The 25,751-nt window shown below is 34.1% G+C and overlaps 1 long non-coding RNA gene across 3 annotated transcripts in view; it reads left to right on the top strand.

Annotated features, from left to right (window-relative positions):
- LOC128085916 (uncharacterized) overlaps window positions 1-11,411 on the top strand; it is a 29,749-nt gene extending 18,338 nt beyond the window's left edge. The window contains exons 2-6 of one of the 3 annotated variants that reach the window (XR_008209158.1): window positions 2,081-2,164; window positions 8,801-8,943; window positions 10,082-10,180; window positions 10,438-10,577; window positions 10,683-11,407. This is a non-coding gene — a long non-coding RNA (uncharacterized LOC128085916). Of the gene's footprint in view, window positions 1-2,080; window positions 2,165-8,800; window positions 8,944-10,081; window positions 10,578-10,682 lie in introns of all 3 variants that reach the window. The other 2 variants (XR_008209156.1, XR_008209157.1) reach the window with 2 other exon arrangements.
- The last annotated feature ends 14,340 nt before the right edge of the window (window positions 11,412-25,751 follow it).

Genomic DNA, 25,751 nt, shown 5'->3' on the forward strand with positions numbered 1-25,751 from the left:
CTAAATGAATCACATCAGCTCAGGAAATGAACCTCAGCATTACTGAAAACAACTGAATGAAGGCTTCACTTCAGCGTGCGTTGGCATTCAAAAAGCAAATGAAATACTGGGAAAAGTGGTAGTGAATAATGTGGAAGTATATAATACAATTACATACAGCATAATTCATATCCTGTATTTTTTTCTTGTGTCTAAAATGTATAGGTAAGATAATTTCTGTGAACTTAGAAAATTAGAGGCAGTTAAAACAGCAGATAGAATAGAAAATATTTGCATGAAAGAGTGGAATGATTCATTTTTGTTTGTTGTTTTTTAAAGGCTTAGTTGTGTATGTAGAAGACTGGCTGATGGTCTCCTTCATAACAAAGAAAAGCAACATTATTTAGAAGTGGGAAGAAGCAATTTAAAAACTGGTGCTCAAAATATTTTTCCCATTTAACACATAATTGCATTGCAGAACTTGCTGTAAAAGTTGTCTCTGAGGCTAAGAAGCACTGAGATTGAAAAACAGACTGAAATTAAAAGGTATAAACAGCTAACAGATTGACATGAGTGCTCTTCAGCACTTAATCCAAATTCTTAAAGTTACTGATGAGGATGCAGGAAATTTACCCTGTGTCTGGTTATTGCAGAGTATTATACTCACCAGATGTTATTCAGACTGCTCATGAAGAAAGCTCAAGTGGTGCAGGACACCTGTGGGCTTGGAAACCAGTGGTGAGCTTCAAAGGGCTGCTGACTAGGGGTGGTAGGAATTACTATTTCCAGCTGAAGATAGAACATCATTGTGGAAAATGAGGTGGCATGTCTTTGGGAAAAGATCTGGGATGCATCAGTTTTCCCAAGAGTACTATCCCTGACTTCAGAGATAACACCATTGCAGAAGAAATGAAGAGTTTGTCATAGCTCTTCATTCCAAACTATCTGCATGATAAAGCACCTATTGAAGTATTTGAAGACTGAATTTATAGATAGAAGTGGCCAAGGTTTGTTTGTTGTTGTTTGTTTTTGTTTTTTTTCCCCTCCCTCTTTTCTCTGAAAAGTATTGCTTCTGTGAAATTGTTCGACTTCAGAATTTTCCTTTGGTAGTAGGTTAGGATCACAGGATACTCTCCAAAGCTTAGGCAATGTGACTAGCTTGGACTGGCTAGCCATTTCATGGAACTGATCATTGAATGGAACTGTCCAGTGGGTGACAGAGGTAAATGCTGTATAATTCATGCTGCGTGTATGGTGAGAACCATGCTGCCTCAGCCTCAAGAACAGAGCGAATAATTTGGCAAGCTCCACCATTAAAGAAAGGCATTGTCCATGGGAAGAAATTAGCACGTGTACAAAATACAGGAAAAGCATAGGCTGCTGCAATCAGCCCTCCAAAGAACTTGAATGCAAGTCCAGAAAAAAAAAAAAAGATATTAAAAAACTTTTTCTCTAATTTTTTATGCTGACAAAATTTAAACTCACAAGTCTTATTCTAAATAATTATGTTTATGGCTAAGCTGAGCAGGGTCTCAGGATTTTGAACTGAGCAGCACGTAAGTGGAAAAATAAATTTGTTTATATAATATGTAAAAATTTTGTAGCATGCAGGAAGCCAAAACAGTTGTCTGTGCTTGAGCATCTTTTGTATTTGGAAATGATCTTTTTGGCTACTTGGGACTCTCAGCAAGGCAAGGTGTATGGATATTCCTTGCCTTGCACTTTTCCTGTTGGGCCACTGCATGCAATGTCACAGAATTCATTAAATGTTCCCAGGCGTATTCAGGAATAGTCATAAATTCTTCAGAGATCCATTTTGATGACAACTGTCTTCGAAGTTTTTGTAAATTATCTGGATGTAGAACTCAAATACGTACTAAGTAATTCTTGTGGATGACTAAATTAGGAGGACCTGTTGACTCTGCTGGAGATGGTGAGCCCTTGCAGACATCTTGGCAAATTTGAGGGTTGAGCAATCACAGCTTGTATGAAGTTTAACATGAACAAGTACACCTTGTGGATACTTCAGCAGTTATGAATCAGAGCACTGGTGTGTCTGGTTCTCTGTTGATTAATTGCCATTTATTCCCTGTGTTGGTAGGTGTAGGCTGGCTTTAACCACTTGATTTTATCTGTGGATCACTGTATGTCAAAAGGATTCTATGAGTATCTCCTTTTTAGAGAGGTATGTTGGTTGGCATATTTTTGGTATGAATTGAAAAAAAAAATTATCTTGGGAAGCAGTGCCATAATACATATGTTCAGAAAGACAGGTGTTTTTCACAATAAGAGCCCCTGTTGTACTCCTTCCCCCTTCTTCCCCCGAGTGTGGCATCATGTGATATGGAATATCCCTTTGGTTTATCAGGGACAGCTGCCTGATGATTTCCCATCACCAACTCTTGCCCAGTATCCTAGCTTTAAGGGGCTTTGAACGAGTCTTAGATCTGTGCCAGAACCCCTCAGTATTCATTTGGTATCAATTCCGTTCTACCTATAAGTGCAGAGGGAAGAACTATATGGGCTACTGTGGAGAAATTTAACTCCGTGCTAGTCAGACCCAGTAAAGTCAAATAACTTGTAATTAACTAAAAATTCAATCCATCTAGAAAGATTTATATTTTCAGATGTTAATCCCATGATGGGACAATATAAGTGTTAATAACATTTCTAACATAGCTGTATCTGCCATAACTGAAGTACTATTTTCCAATCCATGCATAAACTAGTAATATTACTTGGGTAAAATGTGAACAGAATTGCATGAATTGATGCTTTTATCTACAAATTCAGATAGCATGTTAGAATGGATTAATGATGAACATTTCTTTAGAGAAATGGATTGTTTCTTTTTGGAACAAACACTTATTTTAATTTACGTCATTGGATATACTGGCAAAGATCTTTGACAAGTGTGTATAATGTTTACACAAAATGTGTTGAGCATTTTTAACTCTCATAGGACTCAAACTTTTTTTGATATGGTTAGTAGAACCATAGTCATAGTGATCTAGAAAGCATATTTTAAAACACACGTACTTTGCTTTGTTATCTAAAGTAGTATGTTTGCAAGAAAAATACCTGTCCAAACCAAATTTATGCCTTAGATGAATTAAGGAAGAAATTTAAAACAAACAAACAAACAAACAAAAACCACAGCATCTTGGTGGTATGTTACTATTCTGTTGCTCTTGAAATTACCACAGGGAGCTATTCTGAAGCATTCTCTTCTACTCTTTCTTTTCTTTTTTCTTCTTTTTTTTTTTTAAAGTGTTGTCTCCATGTTTAGTTGCTAATGTAAGAATGAATTTTTAAAATCCCATCTTTCAATAGTACTGAATATTTAATAAGTACTAGTAATAGAGAAAGTGTTCTTTTTTTTCCTAAGTGTGAGCAAAATAGTATCAATTTAATATTACTCAAAAAATAATAGATCTTTCTACATGCTAAGTTTAGTTTAGTCATAGTTTAGAAATATTGTTTTGGTAGGTTGAGAAGTAGGTAATTTGGAAGACATAAATTACAGCTGTGTGTCTAACTTTCTCTTTGTATACCCCTAGATCTTTCTAAAACAGATGTTCTTTCCCTCTCAGATTTTCAATGTCTGCTCCTCTTACATCAGAATGAAAAAACCCACAGGCTCAAAAGAGATACTGTAATCGCCTTTTCTAGCTCTCCTTGATTTCACTAGTAGCTGGTAGAGGACATCTGAACACAGGAGGCAGAAATGCAAGAGTAAATTTTGATCCTAAACTGTATCTTTCCTTTTTCATTGACAAATCTTACAATTGCTTCTAGAACATCAGGTTCCTCGGTTGTGTGAGACTGATCAAGATATTGCTTAGAAAAAATTAACTATTTTCAGTAGAAAGCCAGACAGTTTCATTTGATGTTTGACTTAATCCTTTTTCAAATATGTAAATTTTATAGCTTACAATTCTGCTTCAAAGGATTCTGCCTTGCTTTGACTGACATTTATCACGTAGATATGATAGAGAAAAATTATTTATCTTGACAGTAGGCTGATGGCAAAATATCTATGCTACGATTAAGCTCATTTCTAGATTAGTAGGATTGCACCAGCACCTTCTGCAGCTGGTATTTCTATGACGGTTGAAGTTATCTTAGCCTGCATTTCAGTGTTTTGCTTTTTCTCCCAAAGAATGCCTGTAGATTCTGGCTTATGGAACACCATCACAAAAGCAAAAAACAGCAGCAGCATGACTGGAAATGTTTTTTATATAAGAATATTCTGCTATTATTAATTTTAACAGAAATTTGATTTTGAATGTATTCTTGACATTGGCAGAATGGATCAGACTTGAGTTTATCCTTTTATTGCTTAATTCTAAGAACTTTGGATGCCTAAGCGTTGACTTTTTGAATTCAGGCTTCAATTTTTTGTAGTTTTCATTGTGCATGTAATTCAGCAAGTGAAGGAGATTCACTGGAAAAAAAAAAAAAAAAAATGACGAGTTGTGTTGGCTGTTTAGCAAAATAGGTCTGCAAAAGGTAGAGTTTTTAGAGTGGTTTATTTTAACATGTAAAACTTAGGGAAATATTGAGTTTAGAGAGTTGGGTTATAATCTTTAAAGTGGGAAAGCTACAATTAGTAGTTAACGCGCGATCTCTGTTTTCTAAAGAAGTTAAGATTAAAAAAGGAATTAGGATAATTTAACAGGATCATTCTTCAACAACAATTACTAACCTTGTTAGTGTTTTAGGAAAGGACAATTGCTTTTCATCCATATGTTATGAGAAATTTTAAACATTTCACCTGGACAATAAATTTTCCAGTAGCTTGTTTTTTCCAGGGAATTATTCCTTCTGTATCACCTCAAAAAGGAAAAGAAACTTTACATTGACAATGTTTCCATTCTTTATGGATGAAAAATGGCTTGGAGTGAAATAAGGGTTTTAGAGGCCTCTGATGTGACTTAAAGTGGAAGACATTCGGCAGTATAAAATAAGAGTAGGTGAACAATCTAACAAGCAATACCTCAGAGCATTAGAACCCACACAAATCACTATTTCAAAAATATGTTGAAGCATCCATTTAGCAATCAGAAGAATGCTTAATACATAAACCACAGCAAATAGAAATTATTTAATTTTATAAATACAGTACAGCAAATAAATGATGCTTTACTTTCTTATGTTGCAACAGGTTCGAAAGTTCAGCTCTGGTCACTATTCATTTTATCATAGTGTACTGATTATTATACTACTGATATGCTGTTTTAAATATGAAATACTTTTAATGTAGCTACTAAGTACTCCATAAAGAACTCTGGAAAGGAGAACAGAAATAGATTAAAATGGTATTATTTCATTTATATCGTTTATAAACTATATATATAAACTGTGTATAGTTATATATTTACTTGTGTATATATGGTTTCTTGAAGTTCTTCATTGTTCCAATACAAAATTAATATGCAGAGATAAGCATTTTGTGATTTGTGTTTGCAATTAGAAAATATGCACACATTCAATTTAGTAACATTCTGAGAAGTCTGTCTGGATTAATTTGGACTATTTTATGTACTTCAGATAGTCCTCAAATAGACAGTATTTTGCTAACTGGTATTTAAAAAAGAAAGACTTCTGATTTATTACATGCCGATGCATTTCATTCTGTACAACTTTACCCCTATGAGAAGCAGCTATAAAAACTGTTAAAGTGAGTAGAAAAACTTTAATTTGGTAGTATATTACACCTGCACAGGTGGTAATGACTAAAAAAGATGCAAGCAATGAAGAGCTAACCACAGATACTATATATCCAAAAAAATTATCTAATATATCTATCTCCATCACTCTTCACGTCTTGTCTTTTTCTCAGTGGCTCACCAGACGGTAATGTTCTCAGATCAAATATTCTCTATAAACTGGGAGACCACTTAGCTGATTTATGAGGCTTTTAGCTATTACATACTTACCTACTCAATAAAAGTACTTACATCATATGACACACAAGCTGCCTCCACAATCCAAGAATCATTCTTAAAGTGACACATACATCAAATTGTAATGTAATTTCCAGTATCTAATCTATCACTTAAGGGCAAATATCAGGCATTCTGTAGTAGATATTTTTTATTTCTTCATTAATTGTTCTTAGATTTTTCAGACAGTGCTTTTTTACTCTTGTGGCTTTCTCTTACACATAAATATATTCTTTAGTGTTTAAAAAAAAAAAAAAGAGGTGGAAAAGCAGACAGAGATAGGTTGTATAAGTGAGAAGAATACAGAGACTTCAATTTCCTTAGCATGTTCTTATTTTTTTTATTATTTTTTTCTGATTTTGAGGAAAGTATTTATCTTGCTTGGAAAGTACATTGTCTCATTTTTATCAGAACTAGTAACCCTAGATTAATAACTACTAAACCTAGATTGACTGATCATCACAATACAATCAGATATATTTAATTAATAATTATTGTGATGTTTCTGGCTAATGTGATCTATTCAGTGTACATCTCATTGTGTTGGAGGAAGTTCTGCTTATTAAACTAATTATTAAACTAATATTTTAGAGCCTCCATTAAAAAAATGAGCAAATAAAGCTTTTGGGCAGTAGTTAAGCAGCAGTCTAAACTTCCTGTTGTAGCTCACATCTGAAAATACTCTGGATTATTAATTACAATATTGTTATATAATCTTCATTAAAGGTTAGAAATTGAATTGAGAACTTATTCTCAGGAAAACAACCTAGAGAATATGAAGCTAACATCTGTACACATGTATTAGTATCTTTTGGAAATACATATAAATATTTCTTCAGTTCTATAGAAATGTTTGACTTTAGGAGATGTCTTATAATGTTTTAAAACTTCACTTCTACTTAACACCATCAGTTTTCCCTTCAAAGTGGCATAGACACAGTTGAGTTTATTTGTGGAGGGTACAGTAATTATTTGATTAACTTTGGTCCACAACGGCACTGTGACTAGATTTAGTTTCCTTTCTATTGCGAAAACATATAGCTGTGGCTAATGAACGAACTTGAAAAACTTGGGAATAAATGCGTCTAGAATAATTTATTTTCCAACTATTGTATTTCTGAAGCTCATTAATTAAGAGTATGTAGAGCCATGTGATGCAAGTACAGAAACTACAGAGAGGCATCTGCAAAACGGATGAAAGTGAAGGCTTGTAACATCATTAAAATATGTTCCTGTTGATAAGTCAGACCTGGGACAGTCTGCTCAAACATGTATTTCAACAGGGCACTAAGTTCCTGGTTAGCTATCGTTTGTTGATTTTCATGTATGCTTTCACTCGCTACAACTTAAATGTTCTTCTAGCCAAGTTCAGATGGAATGGATAGGTGAAATTTTCTTGATGCTACGTAAAATAGACCTGCTTCAAACTTCTTGTTATTGAGTATGACTACGTAGATGAAGAAAAGAAGCTTCTTATTTCTGTCTCACTCTTCCAGCTCTTCAAAGCCAAGCCCCACCTCTGTCACCTCAAATTGCTGTTGATACTTAAACCCTTGCTTTTAGCTAACCACTTCAGGGCTTCATATCTTACTGGGTTAAGTTTGAAGAAGCTACATTCTTTCTTTTTCTTATGCTATCCTGCCTAGAAGCTTGAGAAGAGTATGAAGGGAGAATTTCGTTAGTGCCTTCTAACAGCACGCCTTTTAAATTCTATTTTATAATGATATCTAAAATTTTTAAGAAAGGTGAAGTTGGAGCTTTTGGGATGATTAAGAGTTAAACTACAGCTACTTCTATTTATTTGTACTTGCTGTCTGTTGTTTATGCCTGGAATTTGAACTTCATGGAGCAGGAATCCTTCTGTCCAATGGGCTCCCTTATTACATCTAGTATGGTTTAGTTTTGACTGTATTTCCCTTACTATGGTAGCAATGGTCATTCAACAAATACCAAGCATCAAACTAAGTAAGTTGCAGAAAATATATTCCTTGGGTAAAAATGTCTGATGGTGATCTTGCATACTATAGCTACAAAAGTTTTAAGTTGTTACGCAAAGATATAAGGACAGATTTATGTCCTGCATTCTCCCTGAAATGAGGACATACATGATGTTTTAATTGAAATAGTGCAGCAAGCAGACAAACAGTAATTTTGTAGTAAGCAATTGATGATCTTGAAACTGAGAAAGTGCTTTTGAGCTCCTTAATCTGCCAAACACATTTCACAAACTGCGATGGGAATGGTATGTACTAGTTTCTCTATTTTCTATTCAGGGAAAAAATATTTTAGTATAATTAATGAATATTATGCACAAAGTTTAATTAAATTCTGAGAAATGAAGTGTATTTTCTTGCAACATTCTTCACTGTATACATTTTTTTTAGGGATTCCAGTCTCCATTAATGATTGTTTTACACATCAGGTGTGTTCTCATTGAAGTTCATAAAAACTGTGTTAATCTTAGTTGTGTGAAATATTACGATAACTTTAAAGGTGACTTTCAAGGTCATATATCTTGACAAAATATTGTAGAAGTGACAAAAATATTTGGCAGTCTGTTTTGTAAAGTAAGAGTTTATTAAGAACCCAATGGTTAATCATGAAGTTAACACATACAATGATTGCCTGCTCTGCCCTCACCTTGTTTCCTATTAATTCAACATCACACCATGACAGTAGAGCAGATTGTCATCACTTCATGGCATTATACATAAAATGTGTTGTTATAAACATTGCATCAAATCAAGATGTAGGACATAAAATTAGACTAACATGTTTGACAAAAAGTGATACCTTATCTTTCTCTGAATTTTGTTCCTCAATTTAAACATCACTAAAGAGATTCTTTGAGAAATCTGTTTGTCGTTATTCAGTGCTGGAAAGGATTCAGATCAGAGAAACAGAACATTCTTGCAAAATCAGGAAGTTGTGATGAGTGTCTTGGAAATCCTCTGAATGCATTGAAGTTGGTACAAAAGAAACAGAACCTTGTGAAATAGAATTAGATGTGCTTTCAGTAAGTAAAAGAGGAATGGGTTACTTTGTTTTCAGGGAAGTTTTACAAGTTCAGGGTAAAGGCCTGAATTAAAACATAAAGCTCCGAGTATCTTTATATCTAAATTCTAATAGAAAAACAAAAACAAACAAACAAACAAAAACCCACCAAAAACAGACAACAATCAGATTTCGATTTTCAAAATGAGTTATTCTGATTCAGTTGAAATCCTTCATCCCCCACTGAGGTTTATTTCTTTAAGATTAAACTGACTAGAATAAATAGAAAATTATTTTGAAATCTGAAGTTAGAACATGTAATTCTAAGGTTGTCCTTTTCAAAACTAGCTTTAAACTCTTTTTTTTTCTTAAAATTACTATTCAGTATACTTTCTGTCATTTTGATTTTCCAAGATGGAAACGTGAAAATTCAAATTGAAATTTGAAGAAAAAAAAAAAAGAGGAAAAAATAAGTATGTAACTAATACTTAAATAATAATACTGCTGTAAAAATCTTCCATAAAGTGGATTAAATTGCCTCTCCAGTATAAAGCATATGCATCCAAAAGAATGATTGTAATAGCAAAACCAGAGCTAGAAGATGATCACAAGTGAAGCACTGTAGCAAGTATTTCTGTGCTTTATTCAAATTTTTTCTAAAATTTCACTGCTTTTGTCATTTCCCATTAAAAACTATTTCATAGCCTATGGAAAAATGGAAAAGTTCTTTCCAATAATCAGCATAAATACACCCCAAGTAAAATTTGTCATCTTTCATATAGCCCTTAAACCCTGCTAATATATTTTTTTTTTTTTCTCTATTCAAACAATCTTTAGAAATGAAAAGATAATTTTTATGTTATCACTTCAATATATTTTTCATCCAGCTTTTCTTTAATTGAGGTCACAGCTTTTATTATTACTTTTCTTTCTTTAGCTTGCACTGCATTTGTTAATATTTTATTTGTTAATATTTTGGAACTCTGATTTGATTAGAACAGAATCTGACGCAGAAAGGGCCATCTTATCAAAACTTTATAGAGATATACACTCACGTTTTTTCCAGATGATCCGATGTCTCTGCTAAATCTTTCCTTTGATCAAAAAAAAGATCAATGTACAGTGTTGCATTACATGAGCTATTTTTCTTGTTACCATAGGGAGAAAAGGCTGACTCGTCATCCCCACTAATAACCAGATGTACATTGACTTCAGTGACTGTACTTGAGCGGATGGGTTGGAAAGTGATGTTACTGTGGGTCAGTGTAACCTCCGTGTACAGTAGCTGTGCAATGAACTCCAGGCTCGCATTCTCCTCAGAAAACATATAGATGGTACTACTAGTTAATTTTAATATTTGGAATTTAGCGGTGCAAATGCAAACTGCTTCAACTTATAGGTATGAAAAAATGGAATAAATGGAAATTGTCTTTTAATAAGGTCTTAAAAAAAGGATTTCTTGTATTTTTTGTAGCACATACAGGGAAATCAATGTGTTGCTTGATTCTCCCTGCAGAACTTAATGAACATGCAGAAAATACTGGATCAACCAAAAAAAATTGCACTGCTGGTTATTTTGTTTGATATTCCTCATAACATCTGTCCTGAACCAAAAGATGCTTCTTGGATTGCAATAGCCGAGCACTGTCCTAATTAGTGAGTGCTGATCTTTCTTCTCAGCCCTCCCACTGCTCTGTCCTATTGACCCATATTTTGAATGTTAGCAGTCCTAACAAATCTTACTCTTGTTCTGACCAACAGCTGGTGTGATGACCTGGAACTTTGCACAGCCATTTTGCTTTGGAGTCTGAAATAGCTATAAAAGCTGGGGCAGCAACCCTTGACACAGTCATTGAATTGTTCCTGAAACTGCTGTGAGATTCAGACTGGCATTTTTCTCTCACATGCCTTCTACCTTTCATCAGGTCTGTGTCAGACATGTAGTGACAATTGTTTTTCCTGCCTAGTTATATTTTTCTTTCCAATTTAAGATCATAAATTAACATTTCTGCCCAAGTTACTTGTCCAGACAGTACTGGCTGCAATACTTTTGCTAGAGAGATTGCACAGCTCCTCCAATTCTTGGTTACAACAGGGGAGTAAATGCTTCCTTAGTATTTTTTAGTGTGCACTAGGACTAAATCCTTTGTAAAGAGCTAATACAATTCTGATAAATCAGAGAAGAATCAATTCTGATGAAATGATTATTTGCATTATGTCTTCCTTTCTTATGTCTTTTTTACTTCCATTTATATACTATTATTGGTCTTATCACATAGCCTTTTGGATTACAGAAACAGACTGAGAATTCATGTGCAGTGAAGACAGGAGTCATTTATGCAGGTTATTCTGGCAGGTTGTTAGCTAAGTCTCACTGAGGAATGCCTGTGAGGAACAGTTGACACGCTAGAGGGAAGGGATGCTATCCGGAGGGACCTGGACAGGTTTGAGAGGTGGGTCCCTGCCAACCTCATGGAGTCTGACACTGCCAAGAGCAAGGTCCTGCATCTGGCTTGTGGCAATCTCAATCACAGATACAGGCTGGGCAGAGAATGTCTTGATAGCAGCCTTGAGGAGAAGGGTTTGGGAGTGCCAAATGATGAAAATTAAAAATGAACCAGCAACGTGTGCTCGCAGCCCAGAAGGCCAATTGTATCCTGAGTTGCATCAAGAGAAGTGTGACCAGCAGGTCGAGGGAGGTGATTCTATTCCTCTGCTCTGCTCTTGTGAGTCCCCAAATGAAGTACTGTGTCCAGTTCTGGGACCTCAAGCAAGAAGGATATGGTGCCCATAAAGACTAGCCAGCTTTGCTGCATTCCTTTGACTGTAAGGGCAGTTTCCCAGGAGAGGAACAACATTTTAAATAGTCTGAATTTCAGTCTCCTGAAGTTCGATGTCTTGACCTCCTATACATAGCATAGCCTATCCAATATGAGTTAAACAAGAGAACTGGAAAAGTAGTGACACCTATTCTAAACATACACTTACTTTTTAATCCCTGTAATCAAATACATAATAATAAATCCTTGTTTAAAAAGGCCTCTAACAACTGGAAAGCTGAGAGTTAGAGGATGAGGGAAGATATTTTGACAAAGAACTGTATAGAGAAGGGGCAGTAGAATGTGTCTGTGAACAAATCTGAAATAGCACTACAAAAAGGAAGGAGCAGCTTGGGATATAGTGCAGTAAGCAAACAAAGCACAAGACGCGCATACAGCCACGCAAAAATCCCAAGCAACAACAAAAAAAAAACTCCAAATGAAACAAAATCAGCTTCTTTTGTTTCTTTTCCTGAGTCAGGAAAAGAGGGCTAGATAGATAAATGCTCATTATCAATGAATGGAATTATATAAAGATTCTGATTTTTTTTTATTTTTTTTTTAGTTGGTGAAAAGAAAACGCACAACTCTGAATTTCTGTAAGCTGTTTGGGTAAAAAAGCAGTAATATTGCCCTAACACAGTAGCTTGTCTGTCCACACTTTCCCTACAGAGCCTCTAAATTTTTTCAGGTGAAACTTAAATGTTTACAGACTTATTAGTTTTTCTCCTAAACCTTTTCATTTTCTGGATGGTATCCAGGAAGATTATCAAAGAGACTTAAGAGTTACATTAACATTCCCCCATGCATTCTTGTGAGGAGTGGCCCTTGCAAGGCAGTTCAATAAACAGATAAATCAAGGGAAGACATTCATAGACATATCAACGGTGGGATATTTAATGTAAGTTACAACTTCCTTTCTTCACACTAGCAAGCTTTATATAGTATTTGATTCTTCTGCTGCAAAATTATACTTTAATTTTTAAAGAATGACTCTAGACAAATAAAAAAAATTGGCAATATACCATTCCAATAATTTATTTTTAAATTGATTTCACAGTTACAGAGTTAGCTGTTTTGTATTTTAATAAGCATACCATTCAAGTTAAAAAGAGTTGTATGGAACTAAATTTGGTTTTGAACAAGAAAATTCAAATGACAAAAATTGGCTAGGTTGCTGCTTGTTTTTTGTTCATCTCACCTTTACAAAGTGACCATATGTTATATCTTCATTTCTTGGCAACTGTAAGGGTTACATGCAGATACAGTCCTTCTGTTGATACTCTCTTTTTCATTGTAGTGCTTCTGTCTAGAGGCGTCATTTTGTGAACAGCTGTAATGGTGTTATTAAAAGCAATACATATATTTTAAAACAAAATAGTAGACATATGTGCCTACTGTCAATGCAAGCAAGTCTATCTAAATGTCATGTCGAGTGTTGTAATGGCTGTAAAACAAAGCTGCTTTCTCCCATTTGCATTTCTAAAATCAATTTTGTGCTGGCTTACAATCTGTCTGCTTAAGAAAAATTATTCTGGGAGATGCTCAGGTATGAACTTGGCACACAGCTATGGATCCAGAACTTGTTTCTTCACTGTCTTGCTCCCTTTTTAACCTTTTACCCCTGTGGAAAATAGGTACAAAGCACAACTGCTCATTTTCAGTAATATGGCATATTCATTTTTCATAAGTGATGACATAAGATGCAACTAATTTAAGTTACAAAGACTGATTGTATTTGATGTTTTTTTTATTAAAACTGTTTGGCTGTTCTAGCACTAACTTTAAATAAGCCCTCCTGATAATCTGTGACTGTGAAATTTCCCACAGTAAGGGTCAAATGCAATATGGCTATGATCTCTTGAAATTAATATTAAAGCCTGCAAAATGCCATTGGTTTTCAGATCAGTTTGCAGTTTTGAATATTCTTGTTTATTACTGTCTGAAAGATCTTTGACTAGAAAAACGTTTTGCAAACATGCAAAATATGTGATTTATAATCTTACATTTTTGGACAAATCATTATATGCAATTATGGAATTATAATAGGCACGCAATAGTATTTACATTTTATCCTGCCTGTCAAAGTAATAAAACCAAATGTTAGTTATATGTGTAAATTCAAATTCATTGTTGCTAGGTTAGACTGTGAACATCTGGATTATAGATTCATAAACAATACTGTATGGAAATAAAAGCATCATTTTGTAGACTTTCTTTCTGATTACTATTACTCTAGTATCTCCAAAAATGAATGGGAGTTGCAGAACAGATTTTTGAGTAATTTCATATAATTCTGCAGTTAATAAACAAAATCTGAGGATTGCCAAAAGAAAGCTTCCTTCTTGCAGAAGTTCTGACAAAGCTGTTTTGTTTTGTTTTGTTTTGTTTTTTTACATTCCCTCAGAAAAGACTGCCAAGTTCAAATTTGCAGCTGGAACAGTCTGGCTTCCTTACAGGCAAATCTAAGTAAAATCTTATGATGAGTATTTCTAGACTAAAACAATCTACCTTTGAGAACTCTCAAGAATGCATTGATTTCTGTATTACAGTATTCTTAGTGATGATGTATTAAATAAAGCTATGGATGACAATATTCTCAAAGAGAGTACACTGGAAGAAAATCCAGATATATTAAGACACCACAATCCTTCTGCTTTTGCCCTTTTAAAATTCTCAGACAAGTTAATAGCATTTATTTTTTCCTTTATGTTAAGTTTATTAGATTCCCTTCCATGTATAAATCTGGCATATCAAACCACAATTTGCATTGTCAGCTCCTATGAGTGAAATCTATTACAGTTACAGAGCTGTCCTGCTTTTGCCTTTGTAGCAACTTTCAGACCACAATAACCATCATCAGTTTAAAGCAAGCAGATCCATTACATTTCCTCTGTTCCTACAACCCCACATTAAGCTAATATTATCTATTTCCCAAGTGAAAAAAAGCCCTTCCAGTCCTATCAATTATTAATTCCTTGCTTGCAGCTAATGTTTTGTTTGAATTATTTAAACACATCTTCATTTATCAATAAACATAAAATGTTAAACAAAGAATACTGATGAAGGGCATTATTTAAACCATAACATTTTATGAGATTATTTCAAGCGCCTTTTTTGATTTATTAGGACAATATTTTTATAATTGTTTTTCCATTTCTAAAAAGAAAACAAAACAAGAAACGCCATGTTTCTGGGTATCATCAAGAGATTTGGACTCTTACTGTGTGCTTTCAGGAATGTTACATTTTGGTTTGCTTTTTCAGAAAGAATTTATAATGCAACATATACTAAATTCCCAATCCATTTGCTGAGAAAATTCAAGACATAGTTAAGATATAAGATGCCTGTGATTTATTGTTAGAATAACAGTTACTGAAGTTCACTTCAGTCTCCATTTCTTTTTTTCTATTTTCAGCCCTTGTATCAGAAGCTGACTTGAACAGCAGAGCTATTGGCAAAAGACTTAAAATTACAAGGGTTGCAGTAAAATAAAGCAGTGGCTCATCCATTTTATTACCTTCATATGCCTATTTTAAAAGAATAAGGGGAATAAAATCAATATTTTTGTATTGATTAGTTAATTCAAATTAATTCTGTCAATTTAAATAACCACTGATGAATGTGGAACATTTTTAAAAATGCTGTTTTTTTCTTGGTTGGTCATAAAATACGTTAGAACAATTTTAAGTTAATAACACGAGCATATAAAAGTAATATTACTTGAAATTTCTTAAGAATACTTGAGACTACAAATTTTACCCCATGTTCACTGTGAGGTGTGTATTTTCATGTTGCTACAAAACTTGGAAGAATCTTGTTGAAAACTGCAGTTGAATCATGACCTTCAGACAAAGCCCTTCATGATCACATACCCTTTTTAAAATAAAAGTAACCTTGACAGACTTCTCTATAATAGAGAATGACTGTATTGCTTTGACGATCCAGATTATAGTATATATACATTATGCCCATAGTCTTAACACAAATATTTATCTCTTTAGTTTATCCATTGAAAAACAATCCTTAGAAATAATTACTTAAGATCATTTTAATATCATTTTATTATTTCATCAATTTTAAGAACTCAGGAAAGGCTTCAACAACCATCAAGGTCCTTTTCAAAAATATGCTTTCCAGAGGATTATTAGTCACCTAGCAAGACAGACAAAAGACAAATTTGGGAAGCTTTGACTGCTCAATTTTATGATAGGCAGCTAGTGTACTCACTGAATAGTTTCACTGATTAAATGTGTAGTGAAAGAATTTCTTGTGACAATAGGCTGCATGGTTTGATACAAATACTGTCAGCATCTCCAAACTGTATTCATTATTTTCATTATTTTTAACCTTGTGAGTATGTGGAACAGTTGTTTCCCCCTCATTCTCCCACTGTGAGCTATAAATTGCTGAACCTTTGTGCATATAATTGGATTTTAAAGAGTAGAAAGACATCTGAAGGCCTGAGAAATGCTTCTGAAGTACAGGAGGATAGAGAGAATTTCTAAAAGATTTCAAAAATGCAGTAATTTTCCTTCCCGATTACTAAAGCAAACCAAAGTGCATTGCTGATGTTTTTCAGGAGCAACAGTTTGTCAGGAACAATGTTGGAAGTTCAAAAATACTTTATGTTAGTTTTATTTGAAAATATTTCCATTTAAGGCTTTTAGCACTTAACTTTGCTACAGAGAGCAAATATTAATATCCTGCAAAATACTTAACGTTGATGCTCTGTGTTTGTATGGTGTGTACTATGCATATGAATTAAAAATCAAGAACTGAGGAACTGAAGTTGCAGCATATCCTGCTAAAAGCAACAGGCTCATTGCCAAATTGAAAATTGCTCATCCAAGGAAGGCATGAACATGGGATACTTAGGAAGAAAAAACTTATCCAGTTTGAGTTTCAAGAAGAGTTACATAAATTAATCTTGAAATACTTTGATAATAGATTACTCTGGAAGATTATTTATTAAAGGCACACAACGAAATAAGGTTGTAGGGTTTGTATTGTTTTGGCTTTTAATGAACTACATAACATTTTCTGTATAACAGCAGTATTTCATGCTTGGAAAAATACTAATTATGCCCTAAATACATTTAGTGTGTAAAATGGATGGGTAATAAGCTGTGATTTCCAGGAAAAACAAGCAGATTATGCTAGTAAATGTTATCTCCTTTCTATTGTTAATTTGAATCATATAATTGTGGAAATATTGATAGAAAGGAACTACTGGAGGTTACTTAGTCCAATTTGCCGTTCAAAGCGTGATTATCACCACCAATTTGTAGACTTTTATAATTTTCTGTGAAATGTAAGTGTTAGGTGAGATTATGAGCACAGTACTCTTCTCTGTTTTGTCTACTGTAAAATAAATGCAATGACTGGAGTTATACGTGTACCAATGAATGGGTTTTTTAGTTTGATTGTCCAGGAAATGTGTCTTGGCTTGACTCACTATATGAAATTAAGAAAACTGTCTGCATCTAAGACTAATTATTCTAAACCAGACAGTTACAGAGCAGATCATACACAGGCAGTGTGTGATATGTGAGGAAATATAAGAATATGGCAGATGGCAGTTTTGAAGGTTCCCATGGGAAGCATATCTGTGAAGTCGTGTCCCTCTGTGTGCAAAGATGAATGTTTATATGCCTTCTAAACTCCTCCTAGACACCAGCAAGCATCATCACAGCTTTGATTTCATTCCCAGAACTACTAATCTCCCACATCAATATTTCCTGGAACAGGACCACAGTGTTGAAAAGCTGACTGGCTCTTGCTGTAGGCAATAAGTCATGGAAAATGTAAAGCAGAGTGTAAATATACCTGCACATATGGGCATAGGAGTGGGATGAGGGCATCCTCTTGTCTCCACCAAAAGGTAGTATGTCAGTAGATTCATGCTTACCCCTATTTAAAAAGATTTTCAATATTATTTATCAATTTAAATGACTCCTTAAAACCATGATACAATAGTTAATTCCTAAATTACTGTGAAAATCCTATGGAAGTACATATTACAGGCACATTAATAACACATTAGCTCATCATGATTAATGCTACTGCAATAAATGAATTAATAATGATTTGCCTCTTTACCAGGCTTTTTTTTTTTTACCTTGACATGAAGAGGATCCATGGCATTGATTATCACAAATATAATGGATTGATTCATCATTTATGGGAAAAGGAACTGCTCTTCCCATAAAACTTATTCTTTTATTGCTTTTTGTCCCCCTCCTTTCCTCAGTAGATGTATTATCTTTGGCAGGAATTCAAACCATCTATAGATCATTCGTAAGAGTCAATTCAGCTTCAAGTACTGTGATTTGAATGGTAGCTGTGAGACAGTGAGTGGAACTCAGGCAAATGGGTCATCACATATAAAGTCTGTTGGGAAAGAAGATACTTCTAGATAATGAAGGCATTAATGGTTGCCTCTTTACAGTGAGATTAGGTGTTGTTGCAGCTGTTTTATTTTGGGTAAAGTTGATTTACCAGTGTATGTTGTGATATTTATATACTCAAAAGTATCATGATGACATACAATGCTTCTGTTTTGCCAAGCAGAAGAAGACTTATGTCCTTATAAAATGAGAAGATATTGAAATTAATCTCTAGATAGCTTCTGTGTTCTCCTTAGCAGAGGTCATTAGTGTTCTCATGCACACGATCATATAAGAGGGCTGATGATGCCTTTGTCCTGCTCCAATTATAGGAGGGAGAGAAGGTTCTTTAATACATATGTGTACTCGATGGTGAGATTAAGACACAACAGGTCAAATGTTAGCTTGATCAGTTTATTACAAATCCTAGTTGCTTAGGGACATGTGGAAGAGAAGAGAGGCGATAGAAAAGAGATAGGAAATAGAAGCAAGAAGTCTGTGTATGAAGCAAGAGAGACAGTCACCGCCATGGGTCCAGTGTGGTTCCTAGTGCATCCATTGATCTCAAAAACTCTTCTGGTCACCATGGGAGATGGAAGAAAGACAGGAAGTTTTGCATCATAGTAACAAGCTAGCCCCAGGGTGTTCTTTCCTATGAGATTTTTTTTCTCTGAGGTAATTCCTCTGCCAAAGGTTTCTTTTCTTTGGGAGATCTTCTCCAAAGTATTTAGTTTAGAGGGGACCTTTTATCTCCCCACTTTTCAGTTTCTTTTTTTTCTTCTTCTTTTCTCTCCATTAGCGTGACACACCTGGTCCAACAGATAAGCTAGTAGAGAGTGGTGCCTTCGTGGCCATGCACAGGCACTTTTGCCTTTTGCAGTGGTCTGCTCCTTCAAGTCACACCCCTGAAAAAAACCGCTTGTCACATTTCTGTTTATCTTTACATTCATAAGCAGAAGTATTGTGGCACAGTGACACCCACCAGTTGCCCCCATAGATATTTGCAGTAGTCAGTTTAGAGTCTTGTCACCAAAAGATCTCACAAAGCAAACTTTGAGCCAAAAAAAAACAGTTTTGTCTTTCACAGCCTTCTATTTTATTATGTTGGCCCACAGCGTCAGAGGCAAATGTTGGTATGGCAGTAGAGGTTGAAACTTCCCACCAACATCCCTCCGCATTTTGTTTTCACGAGACAGATAGCAGCAGAGGGGCTGTCTGTCAAAATGGTGTCTGACATGGAAGCGTGTATAAGGCAAAGATTTGTCACTGAATTCCATGAAAAAAAGGTGGCACCCATTCATCAATGCTTGTTGAAGGTTTGTGGTGACCATACAGTAGATGTGAGCACAGTGAGGCAGTAGGTCATCTGTTTCAATACAATGACAGTGGATCACCTCCACTGGTGCAGATTTTTATGAGCAGCATAGGCTGGCAAAAATACATAGTTAGTGGTGGTAATTGTGTTGAAAAATGTGTTATAGATGAGAATTGGCTCTACCAAGCATTGCCTTTGTCTCTATTGTACTTTCCATGGAATTAAATATGTGGTTCTACTTTTGGAGTGACATACCTATTAAGAAACTTGCACTTGGACTCATTTTTCATCGCAATATTTTATGGCTATTTAAAAAGTGGTAATTGTGCTTTTTTTTTTTTTAATATAACACTAAGAAACAGAAGAGATTCAGTATTTTGGATTTGTTTTTACATCTTCAGTCTTTCAAGAGCTTAGTAGCTAAAAGAAAGCTGCGAGAGCATAACGGAACTCAAAACATTGAAGAAAATATGGCATAGTTTAAGAATGTAGGGTTATGCATAAATAAGATCTTACTCTTTATATAAAGAGTTTCCACTCTGTCCTTATGATGCAAATGATCTTTCACTCTACTCCTTTTCTAATTAGAAAATAAACTGTTTAGTTGTCAGAGATCATGCCAATAGATACAAGTTGAAACTTCCAGACAAGTCAGAAATATAAGACAACAATTCACAAAGGCATCCATCTGCTCACTCCAATGTCCTACTTCTTTAAGTGTGTACAGTAGAGAGGCAAATTTTCCATGCTGGTACATGCAGTGACATTGGAACTTTATCAGCAGTATACTTAAAATACACATTTAAATGATCAGCTGCTTTTAGTCTTTTGCTGTTCTAAATTTTACACTATAATTCTTTCTCAAAATCAGATGATACTTTGATTGGAGAAAACATGTCAGTGAGAAAAAAACTGTAAATATACCAATATCTTCATACGAAACATAAATTCAACAACAACAACAAAACAGTTTTCCTAAGTATTGATTTTGTGTAAAGTTCTTTTGCCATTACTCAAGATTTTCTCTCCCAAATTCCACCACATGCTGATAAAAATTCTAAGTATGATATATCAATGGATGTCATCCATATCTTGATGTTTTGCTTTGCATATAAATTCTGTTTTTGTCCATCTTTCTCAGTCTGATTTATATAGGGAATCATTTAAAATACTTTGCAGGTATGCAAAAAAGAAATAGCCTCATAAATTCGAAAGGAGACTGCCTGTGAGATTTCCCCATCTCCAAAGATGAAAAATAAAAATAAAATATGACTACAGTATGTTGAGTTTTCCATATTGTTTCCAAAAGTCAGAAAACCATATGTTTAACCACACTGTAAATGATCATTTTTCTGATGGAGAGGGTCATATAAAGGTCATTTCCACCTTGAACTGAGAGTTTAGGAATTCATTGAAAGCCTATATATTAACAGTAAAACAAAACATGAATTTTCCTTGAAGATCAGTCTGACTTTCAAGATCTGAATCTAGAGGTTGTGATTACATAGTCTGCTATTATAAATTCTGGTCACTTAGCACCTGTAGACAAAAGTGTATTTTTTTTAATTATTTTTAAATAATTTTGGAATAACCAGTTAGTATAAATTTTTTCACTCAGTGGCTGAATTCTTTTAATACTGCTGGAAGTGAGGCAACGTATTTTTATCTACTGTTTCTTTAAACCTCTGTGAAATGTTCATTTAATCAAGGTCTTAAGAAAGAAGCTCATGTAATTATTTCAGTTATATACATGTAGGTCCAGATTCACATCTATGGCTGCGGCTACACATTGATACAACCCAGATATTGAGGACTTCTTTAACTAACCCACTCATAATATTTCTTCTCCACAATTATTGCACAATTATTTTGTATCACTTAGTAGTTCATAAGCTGAATGTCAGGATGAATACCTAAATGAATCAGACACATTTATAGTGGCTAGAGGGAGAAATGTTAAAACATTACAACTTATGTCTCCCCCAAATCTGTACTGCAAAAATAACTGAAATGCAGTTGACCCTTCTGAATGGGATGGTAGAAAAGTCATAGAAACATACTACCACTGTCTGAGTGGTAGTTTTTTGTTTGTTTGTTTGTTTGTTTTTTAGTAAAGTGCATTAGCCCTATTTCTGATGAAAAGGCTTGGACTATCCTTCCAGAAGACTTAGTAAGAGAATATTTAGTCATTACTATGCTTTTTTAAAAGCCAAACACTTCTTGCCTAGAATCACATTAAATTTCAAAATCAATTAAACTCATTAAAACATCTCAGGGTGTTTTCTTAATTTTTCCCTTAACACAGTAGTAGCTTAGATGCCTCTCTGTTTTATAAACATTTTCAGTTGGATTATTTGGTTTCCCTAGCTGAAAGGAATCAGTGTGAGCCATCTTTTCTTCAAAACAATAATGTATGAGGAGATTTGTTTTGTTTTTCTCCAGTAGTTATTTATCAAGCCATAGATATGGCAAAGCTACAGAAACATGTCAGCTTATTCTATGTATCAACCTACTGCATTGTTTATAGTTAAGTGTTTTCCTGTGTCTTAGAACAACCCCAGACATCAAATATGCATTATGTTTAGAATTAGTCAACACTGCTGAATGTTTATGTTGTCCTATCAGCCACAAAGTAAGTCTGAATTTTTTTAGTCAGTGAAAGTGGATGCCGCTGCTATATTAATTGCAGAATCTACTCCACAAATATCTTCGAGCAAGTTCTGACCTCTGTCTGAGAAAATGCTGGGGCAATAAATGATTACAAATATATAGCAGAAGCCCATAGCTACAAAAGAATATATTGTTGATGTATCCTTGAAGTAATATATCTACAAGGCAGAACATAATGGGAAGCTACAAGTATAGTGATCTACAGAACAGCACACCCAGTCCAAAAAGACCAATATCTATTGCAGTATAGAGCTTGAACAACTTCTTACATCAACTTGCTTTGTTGACATCTTATAAGCTGATTACTCAGAAAATGTAATGAAACTGTGGTGAGAAACCGTGATGAGAGAAATGTCAATTTCTTTATGGAGACAGTCATGTGCAGATTCCTCTGCAAAAGAAAGGGAAAATGTGCGAGCAGTAACCTAGGATGTAACATTTCCTGACAGAAGAGATTTTTGAAATATGGTCTCTCAAAAGTGGACAACACTGCAAGTGCCAAAGGCAGATAACAATATGTTACTTTGTCTTGATCATTTGACCTAAATTCATTCTTACATGATTCTTTTCAGACTTGCTCTTTTATTGTATGCGTTGATTCATTTCCCTGAATGTAGTAGATATTTTATATTATATGAAAGCATATTTTTCTGTTTTTTTGATTGAGGGATTTCTTAATTTTTCAGGGTGAGAATTTAAAAAAATAATCCTTTATCTTTGATTTTATTTATTATACAAACCTGACAACCTATTTTGGATTTCCAACAAATTTGGATTTTTAAATCATATTTGTCCACACATGGCATTAATTTAACTTTGTCTTGCCTCCCTGCAACACAGCAACAGATGTTGAATATTTCTGCTTTTTAATATTCTTCTGATCTCATGAAGATTCTCTTCAGGAATAGGCAGAAATATGTTTTTAAGTTTCAGCTCATTTACTGAAGTGTCTCTGATGAGGTTTTGTTTGTTTGTTTGTTTGTTGTTAACAAAATGGATTTCATTCCTTTTTCAAATATTCATTTTCAGAATTTGAAGGGAATTTGCACTGGGAAATAATGTAATGCTTAAAAGTCATCTTTTTTGTTCATGCAATTAAACAAGACATGGGACTAGAATGCTGATCTATATTCATCAGTTCAATTGCTACGGTGTATTTTAACTTCTTACAGATGTACTCTTGAAATGGTTAACCTTTACTGTCGATCTTCACTAACATGACCTTATCTCTTCAGATTCTGATTTTTAAGGTGGATATTTTAAAAAATTGTTGAAAGGTTGTATTTTCTTATACACTTGGGACAATTTCAAAGGAGGTATTTGCCAAGTCTCATCAATACAAGTGGACCGATTTGTTTGATGTCACCAAGTCAAAATAACTGTAATCCATCTGAATCACTCAGATGAGACCTTCATACAGCTGGCTTATATTGGATGTAGCAGTACAAAAGAGCTGGAATTTATTGTTGAATCTGACCTCCTATTTATTAATAATTTCTGTGGTGCAAGACGTATGTTACAGGGGTGTGTAACAGCAAATAGATACATATGCAGATACTTGCTCAAGTGCTATATGAATTATCTGTTATGGGTAAAAAATAAAAAATTCACTATGTTATTGACTAACTTGAATTAATAGCATCAGGGAAGAGAGCCATATCCCCCCATAATCACACATTTTCTCATGCATAACTAATGATACTTAAGAAAAAGTATGGGGAGTGACCATTCTGTATCCAAAGTAAAAAGAAAAATATTATGCATCATACAAACTTTACAGACTTATACAATTAAGATAGAGAAGGTTTAGCTCTGATTTTTTTCCATATATGTATGTGCAAAGTGCTTATAAATATCCATCTCGGGAAGATGTCACTAATGACATAAAACCTTGAATTAATTTTACAGTATTGGGAAAATAATTGTTTATGCAATTATTAAAGCACAATTAGATCATATTGTTCCACTAATATTCATGTGAAATATTATTTAGACATCTTGAAGCAGATTCCCCAGTTCTTCATGTCTTCTTAGGTCATTTACATCCTTGAATGGGGTTTGGGGATGGTCATAAAATGCTCTGATTACTACACACAGAGAAAGAAAAAGTAAGAAAGAAAGCAAAAGAGAAAAAAGCTAAAAAATGAAGATGGAAAACTTCAAAAAATGCTACAAAAACATGAATATCACTCTACTTGAGAGTTTTAAATTTTCAAGTAAAACTTAGTTCTGAACTGGAAAACTAAAGTTAATATAAATAGTCTTCTTTTTCCCATTTCAGTCTATAACTGTCTGAAGTTTGCTCTCAAACCTTAAGTAAAGTTCATCATTTCGCTTTTGTTAAAGTAGTAAAATTCAGCTTTGTCAAAGAGCATGCTTAAAAGGGTATCATTCTGCATAACAACTGTTTAGGGAAGTTAGTTTTTGAGCATGATAACTAAGTATATAACAGAATATTAGCTTATTTTATATAACAAACTAGACAAATAATGCCAGCATAGTGAACTAAAGGTCAATATGTTAAAATATTTACAAGATTTTAAAAGTTTTTTTTTTGTTTTTTTTTTGGTTTTTTTTTTGTGCTGGTGCACTTGTATATAACCATCATGTAGTTTATTGTTTTGTTTAGCAACCTGAGCAGCATCCAATTAATTTCAAGGGAAAACAATAGAGAAAAAAATAATCTCTTTCTGAAGGCTTTGCATATGAGGGTTTTTTGTTGCTGTTTATTTGCTCTTTGTGTGTATGTCAGATGCAACTGGTGATGTCGGACATAGTCTCCCTTATATATATTATTGCTCAAGTAAGCTTTTCTCATATTAAATTTCATTATCTTCGGGAAACACTAAGTAGATAATACACATAGGGATCTGGAAGCCTTGTTTTCCAATTTGGTATGTCATACGGTACATTGCAAGTAGGTACTTGTCTCTAAAATGAGTTTTCATAGTGTCTGGATATAGTGGATGTAGTTTTCATACATATATATTTTTGAACCATGTGGCCATGTTTGTACTAACAGATAAAACATTATTGGGATATATGGCCCCTTTTTTTTAAGTAGTATCCCCTACACTGGCATGCTGTTTTACTTTTCCACACCTCCTTGCCAACAACAGCTCTTGATTTGGGGAACTGTACATGCAACTGTCTGTCCATCCCCAGCAGGTTGTTTTAATGGGACCACTCCAGTTGAAGAGTAAATTTGTGTGATGGTTTAGTAAATAAAATCTATTACTTAGCCTCAGGGTTTAACTACATTTCCTAATTGGTTTTATTTAGCAGTAGAGTGACTAGAGAGGCCTATTTAAAAACTATCACCAGTGGAAAGCTCTGTTGGAAAAAATTCCTCTTCAGTCACTCTTACTCACTCCTGGCCTATAAGTCACAGAAAGAAAGAAACTACTTCGTGATGATTCTGAGATACCTGAGATGAGTAAGAGCATAGAGCATGGTATAGTAACTGAGAAAATAATGTCTTATTTTTTTATTCATCACTTTTTTTTTTTTTTTCTTGGCATCTTTTGGATGGAATGGATAGATTTCCTAGAAGTTATTCTCAACTAACATTTACCTGGAGTAGAGTAAGTATTATTAAAAGCAGAAAAGACGCCTTTTTTCTTTACACTGAAATAAT

This window comes from Tympanuchus pallidicinctus, unplaced genomic scaffold (assembly GCF_026119805.1).
Source record: "Tympanuchus pallidicinctus isolate F22 unplaced genomic scaffold, pur_lepc_1.0 scaffold3, whole genome shotgun sequence".
Lineage (NCBI taxonomy): Eukaryota > Metazoa > Chordata > Aves > Galliformes > Phasianidae > Tympanuchus > Tympanuchus pallidicinctus.